The sequence below is a fragment of the Hyperoodon ampullatus genome (genome assembly GCF_949752795.1).
Source record: "Hyperoodon ampullatus genome assembly, chromosome: 1".
In the NCBI taxonomy this organism is placed as follows: domain Eukaryota; kingdom Metazoa; phylum Chordata; class Mammalia; order Artiodactyla; family Ziphiidae; genus Hyperoodon; species Hyperoodon ampullatus.
In genome coordinates this window covers 25,600,954-25,612,161 of record NC_136914.1, presented here as the reverse complement: position 1 = coordinate 25,612,161, position 11,208 = coordinate 25,600,954, and positions in this window count along the sequence as shown.

Genomic DNA, 11,208 nt, shown 5'->3' with positions numbered 1-11,208 from the left:
TAACTGGTGGACATATTTCCATTTTGAGAGAAGGGATCTAAATGATGGTTTCTTAAAAATAAACTTTATTTTAGAATTATTTTAGATTTACAAATTGCAAAGGTAGTACAGATTTCCCATATACCCCATACCCAGTTTCCTCTATTATTTACATCTTACATTAAAGTTCATCCTTTATTTAGACTTCTTTAGTTTTTACCTAATGCCTTTTTGTCTATTCCAGAATCCTGCAGGATCGCACATTACCTTTCTTCATCATGTCTCTTCAGGTTCCTCTTGGCTGTGACAGTTTTAGTGACTTCCTTTGTTTTTGATGACCTTGACAGTTGTCAGAAGTACTGGACTGGTATTTGATAGAGTGTTCCTCGATTGGAATTTATCTGTTTTTCTTACTATTAGACTGGCATTAGGGCTTTTTGAGAGGAAGAAAACAAAGGTCAAGTGCAATTGTCATCACATCTTATCAAGGGTACCTCATATCCACATAACTGGTTACAACTGGTGTTAACTTTGATTTCCTGGCTGAGGTTGTGTTTGTTAGGTTTCTCCACTGTAAAGTTACTCTTCTCCCCTCTTTCCATATTGTAATCTTGGGAAGTCACCATGGGTAGCACACACATAAGGAGTGGAGAATTATCCTCTCCCTTCTAGAGAGTGAAGTATCTGGTAAAGTATCTACATAAATTATTTGCAGTAATTCTGCATGGATGATTTGTCTATTCTAACCCCATTTATGTATTTACTCAATCATGTATTTAAACCAATATGAATTCATGGATATTTATTTTGTCTTTTGGGATATAATCCAATACAATTTTATTGGATTAGCCAAAAGGTTCGTTTGGGTTTTTCCATAACATCTTACAGAAAAACTTGAAGGAACCTTTTGGCCAACCCAATACTTATTTGTTGCTCAAAGGCTCATCTTGTATATTTCCTTCCCCAGTCCTAAAATTAGTCCTTTCTCCAAGGAATGCTGGTTTTCCTTATAGAGGAATAGTATGAGAACCCAAGATCTGAGCACTGGGTATTCTCATTGCTTCTAGGGTGTCATTTCTTTCAGGTCCTCTCAGCTGACAGAACAAAATATGTGTGTGTATATACACATATCTTTAAATATTGCTGTATGTAACCATGTGTATCTGTAATAGGCTAAACAGGAACTCATACTGATGTCTAGAACTCGAATTCATTACTACGCGGAACATTCTAGCCTTCTGCCATTGCATGCCGGTAACCTCCCACTTCAACACTGAGAAAACTGGTTCCCACCATTGCCATTCATTTACTTAGTTGTTCAATTCCATTATACATTTGTAAACAATTAATAAACAGAAATCTCAATTAATAGAGACAGGAGACCAGAAGGGGGCGCTCTCAGGCCCCGGATCGTAGCAGAGCCCAACAGGAGGAAGGAAGACTCCCCTTCTTCCCTGGCAAGCACTCAGCCAATGAAAAGCCATGGACTCTTTGTTTACTATAGCCCTCCCACCTTCCTTCTCTCTGTAGTAGTATCCTCCTTCCCTTGCTGTGGGGAGACTTACACATGGCTCGTCATGGTTGCAGACCTCAAAATACAGTTCTCTGCTGATCCTGAATAAACCCATCTTTTCTGGAGAAATATCTGGCAGTCTGTTTATTTCAGGTCAACACATGTATTGTGGTTTCAGAATTATTAACATGTACCCCATGGGAAAAACTTCCTCAACTCAAGAACAGTGCTTATGTACAATTCCTTGTCTTTAGTCTTGTCAGTGATGAATATTTATTTAGCTGAGAAGATTTGTAAGCAAAGTGTTGCATATGTGACCTGGTTTCTCTTTCCTGCTTATATTAACGTGAGAGGAAAGAGAGAAATCGAAGGAACTGCTAAGGAAAGAGGAACCAGAACTTGAAGATTTGGAAAAATCTCAACATACCCATATCACAAAAAATGAGAAAGCAAGTTCTTGGAGAGAACACCAAGGGTGTGGCTGGATAATCACTCCATAAAGAAATTACCCATGATTTTAATTAATAAATCAGCAGAAGCCAGAAATAGGGATGGGATTATACCAATTATACTGCTATTTTGAACTGAAGGGGACAGAGATAGGAAGAAATAAAGGAAGACTTTCAGACTCTGGAATTCTCCAGGATGAGACAATAGTCATCCAGCTGCCAGCATGCTATATCCTGGAAGAAAAGGGAAGAACAACCTTAAAGGCAATTCAGAAAGCATCAGGGCTACCACCAATACCACAGGCCCAGGAGTAAGGCCATTTCCTCCTTAGTTTCAGAGGGGGGCCCACTTCTTTGGTTTCAGCAGCCAGGCTGCCCTGCAAAGAGATGAGGCAGGTGAGGTCACTGCTTCAGGGCCCTGGTGATGCTGCCACCCCAGTGGGCCTGGAGGGCAAATCCTTGAGCCAAAGAGGATTATTCTCAGAGCTTAAGATCCATTGGAATTTGCTTTGCTAGGTTTTGGACTTCTTTGGGGGCCCATTTCCCCTTTCTTCTTTCCTATTTCTCCCTTTTGGTATGGGAATGACTATCCTATGCCTGTGCCACCACTGTATTTTAAAAGTGCATAACTTGGTTGGTTTCACAAGTTCACAGCTGGAAATTGTCTCAGGATGAATCATACCTTAAGTCTCACCCACATCTGAGTTACATGATATGTAGATGATACTTTGGACTTGAAATGGATGCTGGAATATATTGAGACTTTTGGGGAGTTTGGTTTGGGATGAATGTATTTTGCATGTGAGAAGGACATGAATTTGGGGGAGCCAGTGGACAGAATGTTATGGTATGAATTTTGTCCCTCTAAAAAGTTTTATGTTGAAGCCTTAACCTCCTTCCTGACTCTGTTTGGAAACAGGGCCTTTAGGGAGATAATTTATGTTAAATGTGCTCATAAGGGTGGGACTCTTCTCTGATAGGATGGATGTCTTTATAAGAGGAGGAAGAGATACCAGGGAGCTCACTTTCTCTCTCCATAAAAGAAGGGCCATTTGAGGACCCGCCAGGAGGTGGCTCTCTTCAAGCCAGGAAGAGAACGCTTATCAGAAACTGAATTCTGTTTGGTTCTTTTTTATGATTTCTCTCTTTTTGTTGAACTTTTTTCATGTAGTGTTTTCCCGATTTCATTGAGTTGCCTATCTTTGTTCTCTGGAGGCTTGCTGAATCTCTTTCAAATAATTATTTTGAAATCTTTGTTAGGCAATTCATAGATCTCCATTTTAGGAGATCAGTTACTGAAGATTCATTATGTTCCTTTAGTGGTTTCATATTTCCCTGATTTTTTGTGTTCCTTGTAGCCTGCATTGGTGCCTGCTCATGAGAAGAAGCAGTACCCTCTGTCAGACTTTATATACTGGCTTCAGCAGGGAAAGACTTTCAGCTGTTGGTGGGCATGAGGATGCCAGCTGGGTGGTGTATGTTGTAGCACCGGGTCTGGGAGCATACAGGTTCTGTGGGTGCTGGATTCAGGGGAATGTAAGGGCACAAGTTCTGGGGGGCATGGCAAGCACCTGGTTCAGAGGTACATGAGGGCACCAGGCCAGTTGCATGTGGGGTTTCTGGGTCCAGTGAGTGTGTGGTGGCACCGAATCCCAAGGATGCACAGTGGTATCTGCTGGGCGGTAGTTTATGACACTGGTGGTTGGTCAGGGTATAATAGTTCTGGCTCCAATAAAATGTGGCAATTTGGGCTCCTGGTAGCTCCAGGAACTAGGGTTCTCATTGGTGAAAATTGTGGGCTTAGCAGCAGAGACTGTGGGGGTCCCTGACAGTGGGTAGGGCTGCTGGGGTCCTCTTGCTGTCCTTTGTCCTGATGAGGGAACATGAGGCTGAAGGGACTCATCATTGAGCTGTGCCAGCCTGGGGAATAGAGTGATGCAGTTAATGTCAAATGTTTCCTTCTGCTCTCTCCCATATGCTTATCCTGGTTCTTTTCCTTCACTGGGTTGCTGCAGCTTCTTAACTGGTCTCTGGGGCTCTCCCAGAGCTATTTTTGTCCTGGAAGTTGTTACATCATTGTTTTAGTCGGGGACAAAGTCTGGGACCTCCTCGTCCACCATCTTGCTGACGTAACTCCATCTATTTTTTTTTCTATAGCAGGGAATCCTATGGGCAAGATGCATTGCTGCACTTCCTTCACCATAGAGTTATTTCCTTACTCAGGGGTTATAAATGTGAGAAACTGTAATGATGAATAAGGATTTCCACAAATTACAGTGCTGGCAGAGACATCTTGAGTGAGGAAAGTAAATTTGTATACAGAATATGCATCTATTCCTGTGTCAAAAATGACTGCTGCCTTCCTGATGGAAAGTTCTGTATTTCAGCTTTCTGGTTACGCTGGGGATGGTTGTACATCAGGGGCTTAATTTTAACCTGTGCTGTTGGCAGTTGGCCTTTCTCCCAGATCCATGGCTACTTTGTATATGTGCCCATTGAGCAAAGACCAGGGTGATTGAGCTACAAAGGAATTTGAATCTCATTACATTCCTGGAAGTGGTAAGTGATTGTGAGGGGTGCTGAGAAGAACTGGCCTACCTTGTGGGACAATGGACAAAGACAATCATTTAAAGTTTATGAACCCTTTATAGATAATTTGGAAAATACCAGAAAGCATGTGGAGAAAAAAATTAAGGATGGTTCTATAATGGCAAAGCATTTATCTATACATTGTTGGATGGATTTTTAAAAATTATGAAAAGAAACCCTAGGTTTTGAAAATAATCATTTCCCAAAGCTACAATTTTACCTACATTTTATTTTATTTATTTATTTATTGGTTTTTTTTGCGGTATGCGGGCCTCTCACTGTTGCAGCTCTCCTGTTGCGGAGCACAGGCTCCGGACGCGCAGGCTCAGCGGCCATGGCTCACGGGCCCAGCCGCTCCACGGCATGTGGGATCTTCCCGGACCGGGGCACGAACCCACGTCCCCTGCATCGGCAGGTGGACTCTCAACCACTGTGCCACCAGGGAAGCCCTTACCTACATTTTAAATCTGTGGCTTTCACTGCTAAAGAGGTGGTTCACAAAATTATATCTATGAATGCAAGCATGAGCATCTGCTGAGCATGGCTTGGAAATTGACAATTAGCAGTAAATGAAAGGATTCAGGCAGCCTAATGTTAACATCATCATTAAAATGAACAAGAAGATTACATTGATCAAATAGGAAAAGAGTACTTGAAACATTAGAACTATGGGCATTCCTATAAATTATTACCTCAGAAGGCTATGTGATCATCTCTCCTTTTCAACTAATTGCCAGCACTCACATGATTTTATTGCTGCATTGTAATTAAAGATTTAGTTTAAAGTATTAAAATAGCAGCTTGTTTAAAAGGAACTATGCTTTTTCTCTATCCAGTTTTCTTCATTTTGATCTTAGACCCTGAGACTTTAAAACATCTTAGAATCCTTAGGAAGATACTCCTCAAAAAGAACTCTGACAACACGTCTTTGGTAACATCAGTGTCCTTCAAATGACCTTTCACACAAGTCTTTAAAAACCTAGGGTCTCATCCTTCTATCATCATTGTTATTTAACACTGTTCTTTTAATCCTGGCCAAGGCAATAAGCTATAAGACAGAAATAAAGCATAAATAATAGAAGAAAGAGATAAAAAATTAACACTCTTTCACTATAATATTCTAATTTCACATATGGAGAAATTGATCACAAAGGGATTGGTTGGCTTGGACAAGGTTTAATAGCTCATTAGTGAAAAATCTGGGTTAACAGAGCTGGGTTCAGAAACAAACAGTAGAGATAGACGTTTTGTGTGTGATTTATAATGCATAGAGATGATTACAGAAGAAATAACGTTCAGGCTAATCTTCAGGCATTTCTTTATTTTTCATTCAGTAAATGTTCTTTTGAGTGCCTGCTTATGAAGAAGTCACTGTGCCAGGCTCTGGGGAGGGAGGGGTGGCCTAGGTAGATGCTATCCATCTCTGCTCTTAAGTTGCCTTCATTCTAGCAGGGGTGCAGATGTTTCAGATGTTTAATCAAATTAATTATGATTGTGATAAATAATTCCAGGCAGCAAGAAAGAGTGCTAAAAGCACACAAGAGAGGGGGATGTACTTTCTTCTGTGAATTAGAGTAAAACCACGAAGCACAATCCCTTAAGCATTTGGGGAATCCAGATTTTTGTTTCTGGTTTTTTTATGTGTGTGTTTTTTTTGTTTGTTTGTTTTTTACTTTATCCTCTTGAAATAGAGGATACAATGTTACATTTAGACAAATTGGTGGTCATGGATAAAAATTATAAGTTTAAAAAGGAAAAAAGCAAGATACAAGAACAGGACAGTGTGATTAAAAGCAGATCCCATGTCTGCATCTCTATTCCCGCCCTGCAAAGTGGACACAGTGGGGGAAGATGGGATGGGATGAATTGGGTGATTGGGATTGACATATATACACTACCATGTGTAAAACAGATAGCTAGTGGGAAACTGCTGTATATCACAGGGAACTCAGCTCGGTACTCTGTGGTGACGTTGCGGGGGGTGGGAGGGAGGTCCAAGAGGGAGGGGACATATGTATACATATAGTTGATTCACTTCATTGTACAGCGGAAACTAACACAACATTGTAAAGCAACTATACCCCTATTTAAAAAAAAAAAAGTAAACTCCATACTTATGAGGTTTCGGGCAAACAGAAGTTTGCTTTTGTCACTGTTAGCTCCGTCAGGAATCATCTCCTAAGCCATGTTCCTTAAATAGCAAGCAGGCTGCAGGCCTCATGTCATCCTGAATCCTGGCCTTACTGTGTAAGCCATCTATGACAACACATAGACCTCAGATGGCACTTCCCAGGACATGGCACAATCCCCTGTTCCATTTCTGCTGACAGTGCTCCTTGGGCAAGAAGCAGACATATCTGAGAAATCAGATAAGATGGGTGGCAGTTTATTCAGAGTCCAACAGCTTGATCACTGTCATTGTCAGGTATTTGGATGCTTAAGCAAAGACACACTGGCAATGTTTGAATAAATCCAGAATACTTCTGCCTGTGTTGGCACCAAACCATCCCTTCCTCTCCTGATTCAGACAAAGAAATGCTACTAATGTGGATATCAAGATTTAGTAATCTGCCAGAAATAGTTAAAACACTTGCAAAATTAATAATGACTGCCATAATGCTTCAGAGCTGCTATGCCCCAAGGTATTGGTGTATTAGTGGCATATTATTTTTAAAAGAAATTTTAACAGCAGCTTTTTCATTAAAAAAAATACTTCATGTAAATGAGAGGTAAATGTCACTTTCAGAAAATTGAGTATTTGTGCAATTGATTTGTTTGAATATCTGGATAGCTAAGTTTTCTGGAGTTAGCTGATTGGTTTATTAAAGTCACTAGATGGCAGTACTGACTAGTTAGTATGATATTACAGTTCAAATTCAGGTGTGTTTTAAATACCAAAACCAAAACAGAAAAATAGGAAACTGAGTTCATTCAGTGGTAACTCTGGGTGAGTGTATATCTTGGCATGGGGACACAGGCTTCCAAAGGTAATACTGAAGCAGTGACAAGATCTCAAAGTTATAGGAGTACTAGAAAATTCCAAATTTCCTACAAAGTAAGTTGCAGTAGATAGAATAATATTTTTTATTTGTTTGGGGTGTTATAGTTTATAAAGGGCTTTCAGAAACATTTTTCTCGTTTAATTCTCACATCAGCCTTGGGATTTAAGTAAGGGTGGTATGATTATCTTCATTTTACCAAAAAGCTACAGTCTCTTTAGGCCAGTAGTCCTAAAGCACTAAGGCTCCTGGTAACATAGAATTGAGGTGGACCATCTCTCTACCTCCTTGACAAAATCTCACGGTTACATCTTTTACTTCTTTTATTGCATTTGTTATGTGACTTGAATTTTATTATAGAAGGAACTGTTTAAATATTTTTGTGACCTAGAAAAATAATTTATTGTTAGCTTTCCAAAATGCAGCCCTCTTTTAATTGAGGGATGTCTATCGAAAGAAGCTGACCATATCTATTTCTTTCTGGGCCAGCTCAAGTGAACTCTACGGCTATGGAGTGCCCACTATGAGCTAGGTAGCATTTTAGGTGCTAGTGGTGATAAGGTGAACGAGAGGCCTTTGAGCTGCTCATGATCCTGCCAAGAAAAGAAACAGGAAAAATCTGACAGTAACGCAATGTGATAAGTGCAGTATTAACAGTTTGAGCAAAATGCTGAGGAGCACGGAGGCCTGAATGATTCATTCTGACTGGAGGGGATGTTTCCTGAACTGCCAAGATAAAAGAGATTGGGGGGGGGGAACAATGCTCTGATTTTAAGCCTTTTGTTCTGCCTTGAAGAAATATGGGGAGGGACCTTCAAGATGGCAGAGGAGTAAGACGTGGAGATCACCTTCCTCCCCACAGATACACCAGAAATACATCTACACGTGGAATAACTCCTATAGAACACCTTCTGAACGCTGGCAGAAGATCTCAGACCTCCCAAAAGGCAAGAAACTCCCCCACGTACCCGGGTAGGGCAAAAGAAAAAAGAATAAACAGAGACAAAAGAATAGGGACGGGACCTGCACCAGTGGGAGGGAGCCGTGAAGGAGGAAAGGTTTCCACACACTAGGAGCCCCTTGGCGGGCGGAGACTGCGGGTGGCCGAGGGGGAAGCTTCGGAGCCGCGGAGGAGAGCGCAGCCACAGGGGTGCGGAGGGCAAAGCGGAGGGATTCCCGCACAGAGGATCGGTGCTGACCGGCACTCACCAGCACGAGAGGCTTGTCTGCTCCCCCGCCGGGGCGGGCGGGGCTGGGAGCTGAGGCTCGGGCTTCGGTCGCAGCGCAGGGAGAGGACTGGGGTTGGCGGCGTGAACACGGCCTGAAGGGGTTAGTGCACCACAGCTAGCCGGAAGGGAGTCCGGGAAAAAGTCTGGAGCTGCCGAAGAGGCAAGAGACCATTGTTTTGGGGTGCACGAGGAGAGGGGACTCAGAGCACCACCTAAACGAGCTCCGGAGACGGGCGTGAGCCATGGCTGTCAACTCAGACCTCAGAGACGGGCATAGGACGCTAAGGCCACTGCTGCAGCCATCAAGAATCCTGTGTGCAAGCACAGGTCACTCTCCACACCTCCCCTCCCAGGAGCCTGTGCAGCCCGCCACTGCCATGGTCCTGTGATCCAGGGACAACTTCCCCGGGAGAACGCACGGCACGCCTCAGGCTGGTGCAACGTCATGTTGGCCTCTGCTGCTGCAGGCTCGCCCCGCATTCTGTACCCCTCCCTCCCCCCAGCCTGAGTGACCCAGAGCCCCCTAATCAGCCGCTACTTTAACCCCATCCTGTCTGCAGCAGAAGCCTGAGGGCGACCTACTCGCAGAGGCGGGGCCAAATCCAAAGCTGAACCCCGGGAGCTGTGCGAACAAAGAAGAGAAAGGGAAATCTCTCCCAGCAGCCTCAGGAGCAGCGGATTAAATCCCCACAGTCAACTTGAGGTACCCTGCATCTGTGGAATACCTAAACAGACAATGAATCAACCCAAAATTGAAGTGGTGGCTTTGGGAGCAACTGTAGATGTGGGGTTTGCTGCCTGCAACTGACGTGTGTCTAATTTTTTATGTTTATTGTAGTATAGTTTTTAGCGCTTGTTATTGGTGGATTTGTTTTTGGTTTGGTTGCTATCTTTTTTTCTATTTTCTTGTTTTAATAATTTTTAAACATTTTTAATTTTAATTATTTAATTTTATTATTTTTTTCTTTCTTTTTTCTCCCTTTTCTTCTGAGCCGTATGGCTCACAGTGTCTTGCTGCTCCAGCTGGCTGTCAGGTCTGAGCCTCTGAGGTGAGACAGCCGAGTTCAGGATATTGGACTACCAGAGATGTAATATCAATTATGTCTGGCCCCACATAATATCATTGGGCAAGAGCTCTCCCAGAGATCTCTGTCTCAATAGTAAGACCCAGCTCCACCCGATGGCCAGCAAGCTCAAGTGCTGGACGCACCATGCCAAACAACTAGCAAGACAGGAACACAACCCCACCCATTAACAGACAGGCTGCCTAAAATCATGCTAAGTTCACAGACACCCCAAAACACACCACTGGAAGCAGCCCTGCCCACCAGAAACACAAGATCCAGCCTTACCCACCAGAACACAGGCACCAGTCCCCTCCACCAGGAATCCTACACAACTCACTGAACCAACCTTACCCACTGGGGGCAGACAACAAAAACAACGGGGACTACGAACGTGCAGCCTGTGAAAAGGAGACCCCCAAACACAGTAAGTTAAGCAAAATGGGAAGACAGAGAAATATGCAGCAGATGAAGGAGCAAAGTAAAAACCCACCAGACCAAACAAATGAAGAAGAAATAGGCAGTCTACCTGAAAAAGAATTCAGAGTAATGATAGTAAATATGATCCAAAATCTTGGAAATAGAGGGGAGAAAATACAAGAAACATTTAACAAGGACCTAGAAGAACTAAATAATAAACTAACACTGATGAACAACACAATAAATGAAATTAAAAATTCTATAGAAGGAATTAATAGCAGAATAACTGAGGCAGAAGAACGGATAATTAACCTGGAAGATAAAATAGTGGAAATAATTTCCACAGAGCAGAATAAAGAAAAAAGAATGAAAAGAATAGAGGACAGTCTCAGAGACCTCTGGGACAACTTTAAACGCAACCACATTTGAATTATAGAGGTCCCAGAGGAGAAGAGGAAAAAAAGGGACTGAGAAAATATTTGAAGAGATTATACTTGAAAACTTCCCTAAAATGGGAAAGGAAATAGTTAATCAAGTCCAGAAAACGCAGAGAGTCCCTGTGCTTTACAGGATAAATCCAAGGTGAAACACGCCAAAACACATATTAATCAAACTATCAAAAATTAAATACAAAGAAAAAATATTAAAAGCAGCAAGGGAAAAGCAACAAATAATATACAAGGGAATCCCCATAAGGTTAACAGCTGATCTTTCAGCAGAAACTCTGCAAGCCAGAAGGGAGTGGCAGGACATAATTAAAGTGATGAAAGGGAAAAACCTACAACCAAGACTACTTTACCCAGCAAGGATCTCATTCAGATTCAATGGAGAAATTAAGAACCTAACAGACAAGCAAAAGTTAAGAGAATTCAGCACCACCAAACCAGCTTTACAAAAAATGCTAAAGGAACTTCTCTAAGTGGGAAACACAAGAGAAGGAAAAGACCTGCAATGACAAACCCAAAA